The sequence below is a fragment of the Macrobrachium nipponense genome, chromosome 25 (genome assembly GCF_015104395.2).
Source record: "Macrobrachium nipponense isolate FS-2020 chromosome 25, ASM1510439v2, whole genome shotgun sequence".
In the NCBI taxonomy this organism is placed as follows: domain Eukaryota; kingdom Metazoa; phylum Arthropoda; class Malacostraca; order Decapoda; family Palaemonidae; genus Macrobrachium; species Macrobrachium nipponense.
In genome coordinates this window covers 31,594,385-31,614,587 of record NC_087214.1, presented here as the reverse complement: position 1 = coordinate 31,614,587, position 20,203 = coordinate 31,594,385, and the positions used below count along the sequence as shown (strand labels likewise).

Sequence of the window (20,203 nt, the reverse complement as noted above, 5' to 3'; positions counted from 1 at the left end):
CGCCTTGAGTCTCTGCATATATTCTTTCCTTCATTTCTTGGTGTTTTATATCCCCTCCTTCCATTATTCCCAGGTATTTGTATCCCATCTCATCCATGTGTTTGATGTTGCTCCCATCTGGTAGCTTTATCCCTTCAGTCCTTGCTACTTTGCCCTTTTGTATGTTGACAAAGGCATATTTTTGTATTCCAAACTCCATCCTGATGTCCCCAGATACAATCCTTACAGTCTGGATTAGGGTATCTATTTCCTTGATGCTCTTACCATACAGCTTGATGTCGTCCATGAACATCAGATGGTTAATTCTGTTGCCTCTCTTCTTGAGTTGGTACCCGGCATCCATCTTCTGCAGTACGTGCTTTTGTCATGGGAATCATGGCTACTATGAACAGTAGGGGGGACAGTGAGTCTCCCTGGAAGATCCCTCTCCTGATATTAACCTCTGCTAGTCTTATTCCAGAGCTTGTAAGTATTGTATTCCAGTTGTGCATTGCATTTTTGGGGAAGCTGGTGATGTTTTCCTCTGCCCCATATAGTATTTTCAGGCATTCTATAAGCCATGTGTGTGGTATCATGTCAAAGTATTTCTTATAGTCAATCCATGCCATGCTTAGGTTGGTTTTCCTTCTCCTACTGTTCTTCATTATCATTTTGTCTATCAGGAGCTGGTCTTTTGTGCCCCTACACTTCCTTCTGCAGCCTTTCTGTTGGTGGGGGATGGTGTTTGTCTCCTCTAGGTAGTTGTATAGCCTTTCACTGATGATACCTGTTAGTAACTTCCACATTATTGGTAGGCAGGTGATAGGCCGGTAGTTACTGGCTATATTTCCCTTACTCTTGTCTTTTTGTACTAAGGATGTTCTTCCTGTGGTCATCCATTTGGGTGCATGGTGATTTGAGATACAAACCTGGAGGAGTTCTGCTATTCGTGAGTGTAGGGCCTTTAAGTTTTTGAGTCAGTATCCATGGACTTCATCGGGACCTGGGGCTTTCCAGTTTGTCATTTTCTTTAGATGGTGTCTGGCTGTGTCTGTCGTGATCGCTATGAATCATTGTTTTATTCCCCCCTGTTTCTTCTTCCTTGACTTCCTGGAGCCATGTTGCATATTTGTTGTGTGATAGTGGATTGTTCCATATGTTTTCCCAGAGTCTCTTACTTGGTTCGGCTTCAGGAATTTCTTGGTGGTTGTCTTCCCCTCTTAGTTGGCTGTACTATAGTCTTTTCTGGTTGGTTCCAAATAGTTTGTTCTGTTGGCGTCCCTTATTCATGTTCATGTACCGTTGGATCTTATGTGCTTTGGCCTTAAGCCTCTGTTTTACATCTTCTATTGTGTTGTTTAGTCCCCTCTCTCATACTTTGTATTTCTCGTTGAGTTCCTCCCTTGTCTTCCTGCTTCTCAGCCTTTTTTCTGGCATCTCTTTCAGTTTACTCAAGTCAGATCTCATCACTGTGATTTGCTTTTCCAGACGTCTTTTCCAAGGTGGTTGCTTTTTTGGTTTCTGTTGGTTGGTTGGTGTTTGGTGTCCGTATCCCCATCAGTTCTGCTACTAATCTTGCTCCTGCATATGCCAAGGTATTTGTTTCTGTGATACTGGTGGTGTGTATTATGCCCATTATTTCATTGACCTCACATTTTTCTCCCTTAATTTCATGGTGTTGTAGGCTTTCATGGAGGGGATCTTTGTTCTCTCTGTATCTGGCTCCGTCCATTGTCTAATCTTTCCTACCCATTACGTCCTCTGTTACTTCGTTGGTGTATCTTCGTGTGTCGTTGTTTGATACCTCATCATCCCTGTCGTCTTCTGTGGCATCGTCTCTCAGTTCGTATTTGTGTAATTCATTGTCGTGTGACATTTCCCTTTCCAGTTCTTCTCTTTCTGTTAGGGAGAGCCAGTTCTTTTTCTTTGTTTCTTACTTGGTCTGCCAGCCTCTGCTCTGTTTGGAGGGTGTTATTCCTCTCATTCCAGATGTTGACCAACCTTCTTCTATATCATCTCTCTGTCGGGTTGCTTCTGATGTAGCATCTCCATATTTCCTTATTTTCTTCTCTTGTCCATTTCTTCCTCTGGTTTGCTTTTTTAGCTCCAATCTCAGGTTGTTGGTTACTGTCGTTGTGGTGGTCAGTTGCTGGATGACGACCTCCAAGTACCTGACAGTCTTCCCCTTCAATTGGGTTGAATACCTGGCTGCCGGACGAAGCTCCTCTGTTGCCAGAGGTTCCATTTACGTCGTTGTCGTTTATTCCTCCTCCTTTCCATCATTGCTGAGTTTTGCTATTTAACCCATAGCTAGACCCTACCCCATTCATATGGAACAAGCCCACCACAGCGGCCTCTTGACTTAAAATTCAGGCTTCGAAAGAATGTACTAGTACCATTGAGGTAATTTAAAAATGAACCAAGATGAATAGGAATTTGTTGTCTTTCCTTCATGCCTTTACATTCATCCCCAAACAAAGGCTGGTGCTGGATGTGGCAAAAGTTCCATGGGACCCCATGTTTAGGCAAAACACAGCATGTTTCTCATTATCTTGGTTATTTTCCCAGCTTATCTACTCACTCTTTTTGTATGTTTAGCCTTAAAATTGTATTTAGCTATAGATGATATAGTGTGGTTGTCTCCTTCCCATTTACCAACGTTACTTTTATTTAGCCCATGAATTGATGCTTTTTGAAAAAAAATGTTTTAGCTTTTCCAACAAATTTGCCTGACTATGCCAGCTGTGAGGTTATGTCCATGTGTTGAGAACTGTTACCGGTTATGCACTAAAGCAATATCTCTAGGCTTGTATACCTATGTAATATGAAACCATGCAACCAGCTGGTATGGTTAGGTTAGTACTGATATTATTATATAAATATTAAATAGTCTTAGCATTGGTGCAATAGTGAATATCTATTTTCAGCTTTGAAATTTATGTAAAACTTGAATATACTACCTGGGACTTGTTACCAGTGTTGAAGGGTTTTTAATTTCTACCTGGAGTTTACTCATATGGTTAATTAACTTTGTATCCTAGAAACTTTATTTAGAAAAGTATTTTGATCCTTTATAAGTTGTAATTACTGTCTTGGGGGTGGTATGATATCTGCATTATGTCTCGTGTAACTGGATAGGTATGTAAGGTTGTGTTACTTATAGTGCAGTGCCCTGTAGAAAAGTAGTGCTGTCAGTGCACCTCACGTGGTGCACTATAGACATTAATTTCAACTTCTTTGCTGCAGTCTCCCTCCGACCCCAAGCTGCAACCTCTTTCAGTCCTTTTGCAGTGTACCTCTGTTCATATTGTCTCCCATCTGACTTTCCACCCTCTCCTAACATTTGTTTCATAGTGCAGCAGACATACGCATGAAAATGTTCGTGCCTTCAGATGGCTCTGACTGTGTTACATGAAAACGAGATTATATTTCCCATTGTTTCAAATATCTCTATGGATTAGCAACCATGAAACTATTCACATTTCTGTGTCTGTAGAAGGATTAGTATAACAAAATACAAAGTGGGAGGAGGAGGATGGTTTGACTTAATCTCAGATTAGGCCAGTGAAGTGTCGTCATCATGTGTCAGATGTGAGGTTTTGGTTATAGTTACCATTGCTTTGAGGAAGTAGCAGGTTAGGCTTACTGGTGTCATGAGTCAATAGATTGCTGTAGATTTTTACCATGAGTTAATAGATTGCTGTAGATTTTTACCAAAAGAAATTAGTTTTTATTAGATGTCTGAACTAATTTTAACTTTTGCAGGCTGGCTTGCAGGGGTGGCCAGCCAAGGTTGCAAAACTAGGTCCAGTGTTCGGCAGAGCCCACGTAATAAGCCCAGTCTCCCCATGAGACAATCTCTTAATTACAGAGAGGCCGTTTCAGCATGTTTGATTGATAACCAGGTAATTTATGCAATCCCTGTTTCTTTTGTTAACCAAGAATTACTTCCAGGGTATTTTTGATGTTAGCCTCTGTTGTCATTATGTGGGTAACTGGACACTGAATATCCTCAAGAGTAATATGAATTAATTCATTCTGATTCATTGGTATTGTATACTATGCACCACATTCTATCTACCAAGTGGTTAATTTTCAGTCCTGTGCAGAATTTGTATGAGGTCTGTCAACTCCTGTCAGTGTCACTGAGAGTGATGGATGCTTCCAAGTTGAGAGATGTTTCAATGTCTTCAAGTGCCAAAGGATGTTTTATGGGTACTACATCCATTTCTTAATTTATGGTGGTTTTTCGTACTAGTTATTGTTGGTACGACAGCTAAAGGCAGTCAATTAACCCTCATACGCCGGAGCGGTAAATAAAAAATTGTCTCCCGTGTGCCGGAGGGGTTTCAGAGTGAGCGCGGAAGCGGAATAAATATTTTTTTCAAAAAATCACAGCGCGCTTAGTTTTCAAGATTAAGAGTTCATTTTTGGCTCCTTTTTTTTTTTCATTGCCTGAAGTTTAGTATGCAACCATCAGAAATGAAAAAAAATTATCATTATCATATATAAATAATGCGATATATGATAGTGCAAAAACAAAATTTCATATATAATTGTATTCAAATCGCGCTGTGCGCAAAACGGTTAAAGGTAACAAGTTATTTTTTTTTCGTTGTAATGTACACTAAATTGCGATCATTTTGGTATATACATTGTAAAACGATAAAAGCAACACAGAGAAAATATTATCACAAAATAATGCACGAATTCGTAACGCGCGGACGTAAACAAATATTTTTTTCAAAAATTCACCATAAATCTAAATGTTGTCCTAGAGACTTCCAATTTCTTTCAAAATGAAGAAAAGTGATTGAATATTACTATACTGTAAGAGTATTAGCTTACAATTGCAGTTTTCGACCATATCTGACGAGTTAAAGTTGACCGAATGTCTAATTTTTTTATATATATATTTTTTATATGCAATTATTTCGGAAATAAGAAAAGCTACAACCTCAAATATTTTTCGTTTTATTCTACATGAAATTGTGCACATTTTCATATATAAAACTCTATGAAATGCCTAATATGAAACGGAGCAAATATTCCGAGAATGGGACGTGCGTATTTCGGAGATTTGTGGCGGAGAATCCGCGCGTGGAGGGAAGGAAAGATTTTTTAAAAAATTCACCATAAATCTAAATATTTTGCGAGAGACTTCGAATTTGTTTCAAGATGAAGATAAATGACTGAATATTACTAGACTGTAAGAGTTTTAGCTTACAATTGCGTTTTTTGACCAATTCGGTAGAGTCAAAGTTGACCGAACATGGGGTTTTTTTTCTATTTATCGTGATTTATATGCAAATATTTCAAAAATGAGCAAAGCTACAACCTTCAATTATTTGTTGTTGTATTCTACATGAAATTGCACACATTTTCATATATAAAACTTTATGTAACGGCTAATTTAAAATGGTGCAAACATTACCACAATCGCACGTATGATTTTTTCGGAAGAGTTACCGCGGACGTAAAGAAAATGTTATTTTTTTCATAAATTCACCATAAATAGAAATATTGTGCTAGAGACTTCCAATTTGTTGCAAAATGAAGGTAAATGCTTGAATATTACTAGAATATAAGCGTTGTAGCTTACAATTGCGTTTTTCGACCATTTCGGTAGTCAAAGTTGACCGAAGGTTGAAATTTTGGCAATTATCGTTATTTATATGAAAATATCTCAAAACTGATAAAAGCTACAACCATGGGTTGTTTTTAGTTGTATTGTGCATGAAATTGCGCACATTGCCATATATAAAACTTTATATAACGGCTAATTTCATACATTCAACTTACCTGTCAGATATATACATAGCTATCGACTCCGTCGTCCCCCCGACAGAAATTCGAATTTCGCGGCACACAAACTACAGGTAGGTCAGGTGATCTACGGCCTGCCGATGGGTGGCAGGACTAGGAACCATCCCCGTTTTCTAATCAGATTCTCTCTGTCGCTGGGAAGGTAAACATATGTTTACTTTCCCTCCTGATTTGATTTTCGTGTTTCATCGCCATCGATCTTCTGGCCGACTTTTACAGGGAAGTACTGGATCGGTGGTTTGGCATACGTTTTTAATAACTTTTTAATAACTTTTATTGAATTAACTTCGAAGTTTTCAAAGAATAGAGGATGTGTAACTACCGAAGTTTTCGGTAGACAATTACTTAGTTTGCAAGAAAGGGAAATATATTTATTCATTGATAAAGTGTAATAAATGTTAGAATTTGATTGAGGAAAATAAGGTAACTTCCTATTTGAGGAAGTCAGAAAAACATAGAACTAGATATGCTTTCTTTAGAAGCTTTAATAGCCCTCGTTCTGACAAGCAGTTAGAATATTAACAGTACTAGTAGTGTTGTTTCCTCATCACCTTCTTACTTCACAGAAACTACAAATTCATTTGCAATTTGAAGATAAAGGAATGTAGCTCAAGATACGAGCTATTACAGGTAAGAAGTGATTATAGTGTTCCCCATTGCAATAGAGGGTGCGTCTGATCGGCTCTGTCTCGCTCCCAGGCCTAGACCTCTTCCAAGCTCACAGGCCCAGAGGAGAAGGAATGTCGAAAGCCGTACGGAGGTTATGGATAACCCCCACCGATCAGGCGTCCCCTCGGCAGGTTCTGTAGGACGTCCCAGACTGCAGGGATAGCCATTGGAAAGGCATCCTAATTCAATGTGTTCCCCTTATTATTATCGTTTTGACGAATAAGGAGAAGAAACATTCAACGGCGTAGATTAAATGAAGATGCAAGATAATCTCGTCTGGCTATCGGAACCTCAGAAGAGACGAAGAAAGGAAGACATCATTCGATAACAGTTGCGGTAGAGGCATTGCCCTATCCGGGTTCGTCCCCCCGTACGGTTGGACGGGGGGGGGAGCTCTATCCCATGGGGGTTTGAAATAGTTATTTCAATAAATTCCTCATCGGTACATGTATATGAAAATATATCTATTCTGAGAAGAACGAATTAGATATTAAAGAATATTTGTTGATCGAATGAATTTTATGGATCTCGTTTAGTGAGTTCACATATACATATATATAACTTTTAAGCTTCTAGCTCCTTGGGCATGAAGCTCCGGTAACGAGGCTCAATGCGCCTAAAGCGTCTGAAACAAGGCGCAAAGCGCCTGAAACGAGGCGCAAAGCACCTGAAGGGCCTGAATATAGGCGCAAAGCGCCTGAAGCACTATGAACCAGGATCTTCATCGGAAATCGGAAGATCCGTTCCATTAATTCAAGAAGAAAGGGAGGGCTATGTCGAAAATGGAAGTATTGTCGAATTCTAAGCAAGAACAAATGTACAAGAGATCGGAACCTTCCGCACACAGAACCTTCCGCACAAGCGGAACCTTCCAGAAGGCGGAAGATTCCAGTTTCGAATAACCTTCCAGACGTACAGAACTTTCCAGGCGAGGATCGCCTTTCAGATGCTCGGAACTTTCCAACAAGAAAACTTTCCAAGGGCGATACGTCTGCTAGGATCCAGGAGTGTTCCGATCACGATACTCCTCCCAGGCGCCAGGAGTATTCGGAACGCGATACTCCTGCCAAGCACCAGGAGTATTCCGACGAGCACGATACTCCTCCCAGGTGCCAGGAGTATTCGGAACGTGATACTCCTACCCAGGCGCCGAGGAGTATTCCGATCACGATACTCCTCCTAGGAAAGCGATACTTCTGCCAGCGCCAGGAGTATTCCGAGCACGATACTCCTCCCAGGCGCCAGGAGTATTCGGAGCGCGATACTCCTGCCAGGCGCCAGGAGTATTCCGAGGCCGAGGAGTATTCCGAGGCCGAGGAGTATTCCGATCGCGATACTCCTCCCAGGCGCCAGGAGTATTCTAGGCAAGATACTCCTGCTTAGCGCCAGGCACTTTCTCCTACAAGAAGAGCCTGACAACCGCCAAGAGTCCTCCAGGCGAAAGGTGAAAGACATTCGAGGCTTCTCCTGATAGGGATGGGAGTTGTCGCACAGGCGGCCGTTGCCCTTGTCAGGATCGTCTTAATGCAATAAAGGCAAGAGCAAGCTCGGCTTTTTCCTCCAGGCAGGGAACGCAAGATGTTAGCACAGTGGCTGCCGTAGCCCTTGTCAGTTACAGTCGGTACTGCTAAAAGCCCTTTCACCTTTCGAAAGGAAGCGCTCTCCTCCGGTTGCTCAATCTTGTCCCAACTTGAGGAATGGAAGATAGAGCAGAATTGTGAGAATTAGTTCAGTATTAGTAAGAGGATATTAAAATCATCCTCCTTCTAAAAAATAATGCAACCAACCATTTACAGAAAGAGGGGCAATCGTTTGGAAGTTGAACAAGATTCGTACGAGCTCTCATTCATTGATTAGAGGCTCTTCCAGATAAGAAAGGCGTAAAATACGGACTTATCTCCAAGATAATAAAAGCTGAAGAGAATTCTCTTCGATCCTCGGTTGTCATTTGCGATCTCTTTCGACTAAATACTCATTCGGGATTATTGACGAAATGAACGAAGAGAGTAAGATTTCCATTCTTTCTCTGCATGTCGGAAAGGAAAGAGTGTCGTAGAAGGCTTGCTGTATACGACTACTGAATGACAAGTCATATACGCATACCATAGTTGCCTTTCTGGTTCGCTACGGAATTATCTATATCCTTACAGGATTTTCCTAGTAAGGACTTCGCTTAAAAAGGTTCGTTACGACAATACCTACTCAGCTTCGGTATTTAAAAACGCAAAGGTTTGTTTGGCTTCAAATTTGCATTATTGTGAGCTTTCTTAGACTCGAGAATAATTTTATTATATCCATTCATTGAAGGGAGTAACTGGCAACTCAGAATGAATGCAGCCAGGCAGTGAACGAGACGGCTGTAATTGTCAGCCAATCTTAGTACCATCCGGTTCTCGGTCGTGAACGGTTGGTTACATCTTTCTCTCCTAAGGGATCGAATGCTTCACCGTATATTCCCCATACAATCAGGGACTTAACCACGAATTGAGGGGATTTTTTTTTTTTTTTTTTTTTTTTTTTTTTTTTTTTTTTTTTTTTTTTTTTTTTAGGCAAACATGAATACATGGATTGCGTTTTGTAAGGATATCTCTCTGCCTCAGCGAGGAAAAAATGTAGTAGGAAATTCACCTTAAGATAACGGTGGTTAATTACAGCGTTCCTACTATCCTTACAAGAGTTTCCTAGATGAATGCTGTTTACCACAATGTGACGGGATTATAAAGGATTTTAATTCGGCAGAGCACGATTTAACATGTATTGGAAAGAGTTGTCAGACCCTGCGGAAAGTATTCACAGATCTCTTCGCAAGGCAGAAGATGAACGAGCTTCTTATAGATTGCTTCCTTTTCCTCGAAACAAGAGAGGTAGCAAGATACGCCATCTTTAATTTAAATAGGGGAATAAACTTTAGTCTTTTTCCCCTAGTTATATATATTCTTAACACATATTAAAATAAATGGGCGTCAAAGGAAGAAGATGAATGCATCATTTTGGCAATAAAAAGGTTGGATTCACAGAGGTCACGTTCTTCTTTCAGCATGTGTCGGAAGGTTTTTCTAAGAGAGTAGAGATTTTATCGGAATCTATTATAAATATTGGACCTGAAAAACCAATCACCTATTCACTCTGAGTCTGTCTGCGTGCAGAACTGACCAGAAGTAAATATGAATGAGAGGATTTTTCAAGGGAAGCTTGATAATTCCTTTAAATATGTTAAAGACATAGAGTTGCTGCAGATCGTGCTAGATAGAAAGGGGGAAAACTGTCCTATTCCGATACCTCTGTGCAACCACATAATGGTTTTCTTCCCTTTCAGAGGGAAGAATCACCTTGGTATTTTATGCTATCAATGAACACAGTAAAAAGATATACTCTGTCTAGACAAAGAATATTAGAGATGGTAGAGAATTAAGATCTTCGGGATTCTTATACAATACCTCTATACGATAAGAGTAAGAGATCTTATATTTAGAATGGGATCCTAATTTGGGCCTCAGATTCCGTGTTCCGACAAGATGGAACTGCTCCTAATCAAATGTTTCTCTTGGTCCTAAACGATCAAAAGAACAAGTGAAATTTGGGCTTTAGAATCTGGAATCAAAATTCTATGAAGAAGACTCGGCAACTTGGGTTTCTGGCCAGCATAGTATGTTTGGCAAAAGAACTAAACGCCCTTTTATTCCTGGATCAACGCTGTCAGATAGAGGTTTCGTTGTCCGGGTAATGTAGTGACATTGTCATCTACAGAAAGAAGACAAGGTTTAAACGTTTACTGACAGAGTCTTTGGAACGCGAGGAGGGCTCAAATTACTTCCCAAAAGGTTCAGAGAGATACATTCAAGAGCTAGAAATCAGGAGTCCTACAATTTCAGCTCAGATCTCTTTAAAAATTCAGGTTCCCTCCTTCCCTTCCTTCGGGCAAGGATAGGGAAGCTTCTGCAACGAGAAAACTCATCAACATGTAGGAGGAGAACTCGGTTAGGCAACGGAAGTATGCAATAAGGATCCTCCTCGGAGGCAAGACTTGTCTCTCGGACTTTTGAGGTTTCCTATCGTCTACTGGATGTAACGGACTAAATTTTGATGAATGTGCAGGAGCAATTAGCGTCTTTGGTAGGAGTACTTTCTAAAGAGCCTACTCGTAAAAAGGATGACAGGCTTCCGATTAAGAGATCCAAATACCGATCTCCTGTCGGGCGCGACGAACCCTACAGGGGAGTTGTCGCACAAGCGGCCATCTCTGGGGTGGGGGGAGCGATGCGTTAGGCAGGCGAGACGTGGGAAAGGAAGTAAACTCCTGCCAAGCGTCTGGCGCCAACTAGGAGCCAGGCGCCAAGTAGGCGCAAAGAGCCTGGCTTTACTGTAGATCGTTCTAGGCCCAGATCTTCATCCAAGCAACAAGAGCCAACTGGAGAAGAGAGAACTCCTGATAGGAGTATAGCGCCCGCTAAGCGCAATATACTTGCCATTCGAAAGGCGCATTCCATGAGCGATACTCCTACCAACCACAGGATAATTCCGGACTAGATGCGCTTCCATAGGTCATGAGTAATTCGGGAGAGATACTACCCAGGCCCTTGAGTACTCTGACCTCGATACTCCTCCCAGGAGCCAGGAGTATTCTAGACTTTTTACTCCTACCAAGCGCCAGGAGTATTCTGAGCTTAATACTCCTAACAGGCGCCAGGAGTATTTGGAGCGAGATGCGCCTTCCATAGGTCAGGAGTATTCGGGAAGAGATACTCCTGCCAGGCGCCTTGAGTACTCTGACCTCGATACTCCTCCCAGGCGCCTTTGAGTACTCTGGACCCTACTCCTCCCAGGAGCCAGGAGGGTATTCTAGACTTTTTACTCCTACCAGGCGCCAGGAGTATTCGAAGCGCGATGTGCCTACCAAGCGCCAGGAGTATTCAGAGCTTAATACTCCGCCAACAGGCGCTAGGAGTATTTGGAGCGAGATGCGCCTTCCAGAGACGTCAGGAGTAATTCGAAGTGTTTTACGACTGTCAGGCGCCAGGAGTATTCCAAACAGGATACTCCTCGCGCCAGCCAGGCGCAAGCCAGGCGCTAGGCTTCATCCAGATGAGATCCAGTTCAAAGAAAGTCCTAGTCTTCTTTGAAACAATGGTGATCTCTAAAGCACTTCATAAGTGACTTGAGGATACCTTCAAACAGCTGAGAATTTAAAAGCTCTTGAAGTGCGAGCTTTTGCAAATTCTTGTTCTTTTCGTAACAATATGTCAGGAAGACATATTAGCTTTAACATGAGAGATGCAACTATGTGTTGACTGCTCATTACACGAAGGACTTCAAGTTTAACCTACGAGAGATCCTTCTCTCTTGGGTTATACGTATCAGCGGATACGTTGCTGGGATAAGGAGCCGACACTGATCCTTTAATAATGAGTTGAATTTATTTTAACTCAGTGATTTTTTTTTGAGGTTTGAAAGGAGTTTGGGGGATAACTCTTTTTCAATTTAGCGCGAACCCTCATGTTAGGAACAGGTGATCGGGATCGGTGTTGCGCTCCTTAGTTATGCCAATAGGCATAGGCATGTTGTCATATAAGCGGATTAGCACCCATTGACAAATGCCAATTAGGCTCGACCGAGTAAGTGGATAAGACCCCATCGGTAGACCCACAAGAACTCTTGGCCACAGATCACTATCTTGCTAAGGCTCTTGCGACGAAGCAGACTCCTATGCAATAGCTAGGAAGTCAACCCTTCGTCTAGAAACACAGAGGAACCAAGGTCTATAAATACCTACAACATATGTTGTTTACCTGTCTAGTCAGTAATTAGCTGTCTCTTGCCCTCCACCAAAGGGTGTCAATCAGCTATGTATATATCTGACAGGTAAGTTGAATGTATGAAAATGATATTGTTATGATACAATAAAGTTTCATACATACTTACCTGGCAGATATATACAATTGAAGACCCACCCAGCCTCCCCGCAGGAGACAGGTGGAAGAGAGAATCTGATTAGAAAACGGGGATGGTTCCTAGTCCTGCCCCCCACCCGCGGCAGGCCGGGGTAGATCACCTGACCTACCTGTAGCGTGTGCCGCGAAATTCTAATTTCTGTCGGGGACGACGGAGTCGATAGCTATGTATATATCTGCCAGGTAAGTATGTATGAAACTTTATTGTATCATAACAATATCATTTTTAAAATGGTGCAAACATTACCACAATCGCATGTATGATTTTTTTCGGAAGAGTTACCGCTCGGACGTAAGGAAAGTTTTTTCATAAATTCACCATAAATCGAAATATTGTGCTAGAGACTTCCAATTAGTTGCAAAATTAAGGTAAATGATTGAATATTACTAGAATATAAGCGTTTTAGCTTACAATTGCGTTTTTCGACCATTTCGGTAGAGTCAAAGTTGACCGAAGGTTGAAATTTTGGCAATTATCGTTTTCATACAATCAACTTACCTGTCAGATATATACATAGCTAAGACTCCGTCGTCGCCCGACAGAAATTCAAATTTCGCGCCACTCGCTACAGGTAGGTCAGGTGATCTACCGGCCTGCCCTGGGCGGCAGGACTAGGAACCATTCCCGTTTTCTACTCATATATTTTCTGACGCCGTGGTATCAACATCGTTGCTGCCACCTCTTGACTGGAATTTGCTTTCTAGACAATTGATCATCTTTTTGTGGACTTTTGGTGACGTACCTGGATCGTTGTTTTGGCATTCGCTACTGTGGACTGGATTTGGACTTGCTTTTGATTTTTCTTCAAGAATGTCTGATTCAAGTGTTTGTGTGAGAATGTGTGTGAATGTAGGCTGCAAGGTGAGGATACCGAAAGCTTCGGTTGATCCTCACACTGTATGTCGCAAATGTAGGGTTTTGATTGTTCTATTCGAACACCTGGTCATGAGTGTGAAGAGGTTGAATGTTGAGGAATGGAAGACTCTAACTTCTTACTTGAAGAAGTTAGAAAGGGATAGAGTCAGAAGGGCTGCATCTAAGATTGCGGGTAGTAGTACAAGACCTATTGAGCCTTTGGATAATTCTAACTCTTCTCTTAATTATGATTCTGTATCAGGGCCCTCACTGGCTTTACATTCAGATTCGGCCTCGGAAATTGCTGAACTGAAGGCTACTCTTCACAGGATGAGATCCAAAATGGCTACCATGAAAGGTAAGGACTGTGAAAGTGATTATAGTGAAGTGAGTGTCCCCAGTGTTGTGGAGGGGGCGTCTGACCGTCTCTGCGACGCTCCCAGGCCTAGACCTCTTCCAAGCTCCCAAGCCCAGAGGAGAAGGAAAGTCGAAAGCCGTACGGATGGTTGGTGGAAGGAAATTCCCCCCGGTCCCATGGCGTCCCTTCAACAGGTGCTGTATATAGACGACTGCTCAGGACCGCTATCGGAAAAGCGTCCTCAGAGAGTGCTTCTACGCTTTTCGGAAGAAGCGCCGCCTTCCATCAAGAAGGCGAAGAGGATTTTGACATCCCATGATGTGGGCAAAACGCCTTCGAGGTCTCCCTCCCTCCCTCAGTCCCGTTCAAGAAGAACGACGCAGGAGAGGCTTCCAAGAGGATCATTTTGGCGGTGCAGGAACAGCTATCCGCCTTGGTAGGAGTCCTTTCGAAGGATCCTCCTCGTAAGAAAGACGTGAGACTGCGGTCAAGAAGACTCGTCTTCCTTCTCCCGCCAGGAGTGAGGCTCCTGTGGGACGTGAGTCTTTTGAGAATTACTCGGATAGAGACTCTTTGGACGATTTTGATTCTCCAGACAAGCACGTCGCGCCAAGTCCAAAAAAAAAAAAAAAAAAAAGGGGAGCGAGGCGTCCTACAGACGAGAAGCGTCTTCTAGGATTAGAGCGTCAGACAAGCGAGAAACGCTTTACAGGCGCGAGGATACTTCCAGATGGGATACGTCTGCCAGACCAGCAGCTTCAGCCGAGCGCGAGGTAACAACCAGGCGTGGAGGTTCAGCCAAGCGCGAGGCGCCAGACAAGCATCTGACATACAAGGATGTGGCACAGAAAGGCGCGAGACTCCAACCAGGCGCGAGGCGTCAGTCAGGCGCGAGAGCTTTGAGAGGCGCGAGACACCAGTCAGGGCGAGGCGCCAGCCAAGCGCGAGGAGTCAGGTCAGGCGGCGAGAGCCAGCCAGGCGCGAGGATCCTGCCAGGCGCGAGGCGCCAGCCAAGCGCGAGGAGTCAGCCGGCGCGAGACGCCAGCAGGCGCGAGGCGCCAGCCAGGCGCGAGGGCGCCAGCCAGGCGCGAGGCGCCCAGCCAGGCGCGAGGTGCCAGCCAAGCGCGAGGCGCCAGCCAAGCGCGAAGAGCCAGCCAAGTACGAAGAGCCAGCCAAGCATAGGAGCTCTTTACACTCTCTTAGCCCCTCTCCTATTAGGAGTTTGTCTCCCGTAGAGAGAGTTTTTTGAACAGGAAGACCCGGAACAATAAAAGGGAAGTGGCCTCCTCTCCTTCTGATCCGATTTTGGAAGAGGACTCAGAGGACGAGTCTCACCGGCAAAGAAGGACTGTCTAACTACAAAGTTTTGACACGCTCCTACTCCAGAAAATACGGTCTGTAAAAAAACTGTTGTTAAAAAATCTGTTAATGTCCAAGAAGTGAAGCTTGTTTTCTTGATCATGACCGAAAGCATTCGGGTTCTGTTAAACTTTTCACTGATGGATCAAAGACATCAAGTGGTGTTGGTTGTGCTGTTGTTCATAGTAATAACCTATATGTGGGCAGACTTTCAAATAATGCATCCAGTTTTTATACAGCTGAATTGACTGCATTAGCCAAATCTCTGGAGATTGCTTCTACTCTACAGGTAATAATTTCACCATTTACTCAGATTCTTATAGTGCACTCATGCCATTCAGCAGTATAACCCTAAACATCCAATTGTTCAACGTATTCAAGAATGGTTATATAGGCTTGCCTCCAAATTCAAATCTGTCCCAGTTTTGCTGGTTCCTTCCCCTGTGGGTATTGCTGGTAATGAACTTGCTGACCATGAAGCAAGAGATGTCATTAATAAAGAAGGCATTCTCTTCCACCATATTCCTTCCACTGACATGAAATGGACTATTCGTTCATATGTTAAAAATAAATGGCAAGCACGTTGGTCATCTCCCTATCTGACCAACAATAAAAAGTACAAGAAGAATCCGACCAAAGTATTGAACATTGGCCCTCTGGTTTCCAACAAAATCGTAGGGTAGAAACTGTATTATGTCGTCTAAAGAATTGGACATACTCGATTGACCCACCGATTCCTGTTGGAGGGGGTACCTGCACCAGTCTGTATGCAGTGTGACTCTCCTCTTACTGTGGAACACATTATATGCCATTGCCATAAGTATTCTGCGGCACGACAGAGACATGGGTTAGTGGGCAGGGATATAGTAGAACTGCTTGGTCCGGATGTAGCTGTTAATAGAATTGTTGGATTCCTTAGAGACATTAATCTTTTTAATGAAATTTAATATTGACCGCCCAGTACGTTGCAAAGTGTAGTGTATACACTAAAGTTGTTTATATAAGCATACTTATATGAATATGAGTATGTGTATGGTACATGTATATATAAGTTTTTTACTCTTGTTTGCATTCACGAAATGCGAAGTTATAATTTTTATTGACGGATATCGTTTTTTTATCATAATTTTAAAATCGCCTGTATTTATTTAGTTTATAAAATCATCAACAAATATTCATGTCAAACCAGTTTCATTAAAGCGCTGAATAATCCTATGGAATTCCCAGTGCTTGGCTTCAAGCCTTAAACTTCATATTTCCATTCCATTCCATTCCAGGAATACGGAGAATGCATTGATCCCTGCCGCTCCTCCTTCGCCTCGTTCACTGTTTCATGCTCTAAGACGCCGAAATCGTCGGCTTTCTTGAAGATGAGACCGACGATTTCTATGAAGAGAGCTCTGCAATCGCTGGATAGCTGGATGCTAACTAAGAAAGAGCTAGTAAGGACAGTGTTTTGCATGCCTCCCGCTAGACTCACGGGCAGAGATGGATTTGGTACCAGACTGGGGAGAATATGGGTCTCACACTCCCCAGCTTCAGCTGAAGCTGACTTTCCAGTCTGGTAGATGCATCCAGGAGACATAGCCTTCACATGCGAAGATTACTTGGGGTCTTTCAGAGTTGGATCATCTCCTCAAGGGACTTTTTCACATTCTAGAAGTCTTTACTTCCTAGATTGGTCCCTTGGGGTGATGTCCAAGAAGGCTCATGCCCCTGAAGGGCTAGAACCGGACGTACTCCTTGCAATTTTGTCATGTATTGACAAGGCGGTGCAGGACGGCTCAGGGAAGTTTCTTCCTTATTTGGAGCAGGTCTCTGAAGAAGAGCCTGTTTTTAGCGCTTTCTTGACGAAAGCAGTATCACATTCGCAAAGAGCAGCTTTGTTATTCGCCCCACCCCTAGGTCTGATTTTCTGTTCCCTTCACAGTTGGTGAGGGATATTTCCCGATCTTGACGGAGAAAGCGACAGGATCTTCTCCTGCAATCTTCCAGGAAGAAGAGACCAGTGATGGTGGGAGAAAAGAAAGGGGTGTCTACTCCTGTATCGGTTCGGCCCTTTCGAGGAGGCCCTCCCACTAGAGTTACCGCTAAAAGGAAAACGACCGAGAAGAGAGGTCGAGCCTCGTTCCGCCCCTTTAAAAGGGGAAAGTGAAGTGGCGCTCCTCCAAACACCAGTAGGTGCCAGGCTTACGGGGATTTGCGGAAGCCTGGACTCTCATCGACACAGACGCTTGGTCGATGTCGGTGCTTCAGAAGGGATATCTCATTCCTTTCCTGGACAATCCTCCCCTGACGTCAACTCCGAGGGAATTGTCCGCCAATTACAAGGACCCTGTGTTGAAAGATACTCTTCAACAAATGGTGGATCAGATGTGGGACAAGAGAGCTATAGAACTAGTGCTGGATCAAAGCTCCCCAGGGTTTTACAATCGTCTTTTCTTGGTTGCGAAAGCCTCGGGGGGCTGGAGACCAGTTCTGGATGTCAGCGCTCTGAACAAGTTTGTTCAGAAACAGAAGTTCTCCATGGAAACCTCTGCTTCAGTCCTTGCGGCTCTTCGCCAAGGGGATTGGATGGTGTCTCTGGATCTCCAGGACGCCTATTTTCACGTCCCGATCCATCCTTCGTCGAAGAAGTACCTCCGTTTCATGACGGGGGGAAGGATCTTCCAATTCAGAGCCTTGTGTTTCGGCCTGTCTACGGCGCCTCAGGTTTTTTTCACGACCTTTTGAAAATGTGGCGAGATGGTGCTTCATCTGAAGGAATCATATATCTCTATACCTAGACGACTGGCTTATCAGAGCAAAGTCAGAGAAACAGTGTTTGGAGGACCTGACTGTGACACTAAACCTGATAAAGTCATTAGGATTACTCGTGTGAACCTCGAGAAGTCCCAACTGATCCCCAGCCAGAACTGGTCTATCCTGGGGATTCGGATGGATTCTCGGGGTTGGTTTCGAGTATTTCCTTCTCAAGAGAGACTAGCGAGAGGTTTAGAAAAAGTCTCTCTCTTCCTAAGGAAGGAACGTACTTCGGCGAGGGAATGGTTGAGCCTGTTAGGGACCCTTTCCTCGCTCGAACAGTTCTTTCATCTAGGAAGACTTTCATCTCCGTCCTCTTCAGTTCTTCCTCAGAAGTTCGTGGAACATGAAGACAGGACTCCTCTCGGACAGTTTTCCCATTCCAGATCTGATGAAACGCCATCTAGAATGGTGGTTACTCCCACTGAGGGAAAACAAGGGTACTTCCCTGGAAATACAGAGCCCAAACCTTGTATTGTTTTCCGACGCGTCGAAAAAGGTGGGGAGCAACTTTGGGAAAGAGAGAAGTGTCAGGCACTTGGAATGCTCTTCAAGTGTCCTGGCACATAAACTGCAAAGAACTGTTGGCTGTACACCTAGCTCTAAAGAGCTTCGAACCGTTAGTGTGCAACAAAATAGTACAAGTGAATGTGGACAATACAACCGCTCTGGCATACATTCGGAAGCAAGGAGGTACTCACTCGTATGCCCTTTACGAACTCGCAAGAGACCTGCTGTTGTGGACATCGCAAAGGAACATCTCTCTATTGACGAGGTTCGTTCAGGGAGTAAGGAACGTGAGAGCGGACAGGCTGAGCAGGAGGAACCAGGTCCTTCATACCGAATGGACCCTTCCACTCCAGGGACGTTTGCCGCAATCTCTAGTCCTCTTTGGGGGACTCCTCATGTCGATCTCTTTGCCGCGTTCCTCCCGAAGAGACTGGAAGTCTTCTGTTCAGTAGTGGAAGATCCCAGAGCTCTAGCAGTAGACGCCTTCCTGCTAGATTGGTCTCAGGTAGACGTTTACGCATTTCCCCCATTCAAGATTCTGGGGCAAGTGCTCAGGAAGTTTGTGACTTCAAAAGGGACAAGAATGACCCTGATAGCCCCCTTTTGGCCAGCTCAAGAGTGGTTCCCAGAGGTACTGGAGTGGATAGTAGACTTCCCCAGATCCCTTCCACAAAGGAAGGATCTTCTCAGACAACACACTTCGAGAGGTTTCATCAAAACCTCCCCGCTCTCGCTCTGACTGCCTTTCGACTATCGAAAGACTTGTCAGAGCGAGAGGCTTTTCTAGCAAAGCAGCAAGCTCGATCGCTAGAGCCCGGAGAACTTCCACTATCCGGGTTTACCAATCCAAGTGGGAGGTTTTTAGAAGGTGGTGTAAGTCGAAGAAGTTGTCCTCCTCCAGTACCTCTGTAACAGAAATAGCTGATTTTCTGTTATTTCTGAGAGAAGAATCGCAGCTCTCCGTAGCCACGATAAAGGGCTATAGGAGTATGCTATCGGCCGTCTTTTAGGAATAGAGCCTAGATTTTGGGAACGATAAAGACTACATGATCTGATTAGGTCTTTTGAGACCAAGAAGTCTAAGATTACTTCTCCCCCTAACTGGAATCTAGACGTAGTGCTGAAGTTCTTGCTTCAGAGAGATTTGAACCCCTACATTTGGCCTCGTTTCGTGATATAACGAGAAAATGTTTTATTTCTTTTGTCACTGGCGACGGCGAAAAGAGTTAGTGAACTACACGCCCTTAGTGACAAAGTCGGGTTCAAGATAGATTCAGCCATCTGTTCCTTCAAGGATTTATTCTTGGCGAAAAATGAAAATCCTTCGAATCCCTGGCCGAGAAACTTCGAGGTAAAAGGATTATTGGGTCTCGTCGGCAGGGAACCGGAGAGGTCTCTTTGCCCAGTAAGGGCGTTAAAGTTTTACTTACAGAAAAAGGAACAGTTGGGAGGTTCTAGACAAGGTCTTTGGTGCTCAGTGAAGGATCCATCAAGACCTATGTCTAAGAATGCTTTAGCCTTTTTTGTCAGGAACGTAATTACAGACGCTCATAAGGCTTGCACGGATGATTCTTTAAAACTCCTGAGAGTAAGAGCTCATGAAGTGAGAGCGGTGGCGACGTCTCTCTCTTTTCAGAGAAATATGTCACTGAAGAATATCTTGGAAGCGACATATTGGAGATGTAATTCTGTGTTTGCTTCTTCTCACTATTTGAAGGACGTGCGTGTGACCTATGAAAAATGTTTTTCCTTAGGTCCTTTTGTGTCTGCGGGCACAATCCTGGGTACAGGAGCTGACAACAATCCTTAATTTTTTTACTACTTAAGCTAATAGATATGTTCTAGACTTTCTGCTGAACAAGTGCAGATACCGCACAAGCGGCCAGTCACTTCCGT

The 20,203-nt window shown here is 43.5% G+C and overlaps 1 long non-coding RNA gene across 2 annotated transcripts in view; it reads left to right on the top strand.

Annotated features, from left to right (window-relative positions):
- The first annotated feature begins 3,137 nt into the window (after positions 1 to 3,137).
- Positions 3,138 to 20,203, top strand: part of LOC135199310 (uncharacterized) — a 252,450-nt gene continuing 235,384 nt past the window's right edge. For both annotated transcript variants that reach the window (XR_010311050.1, XR_010311049.1), the window contains exon 1: positions 3,138 to 3,884. This is a non-coding gene — a long non-coding RNA (uncharacterized LOC135199310). The remainder of the gene's footprint in view (positions 3,885 to 20,203) is intronic.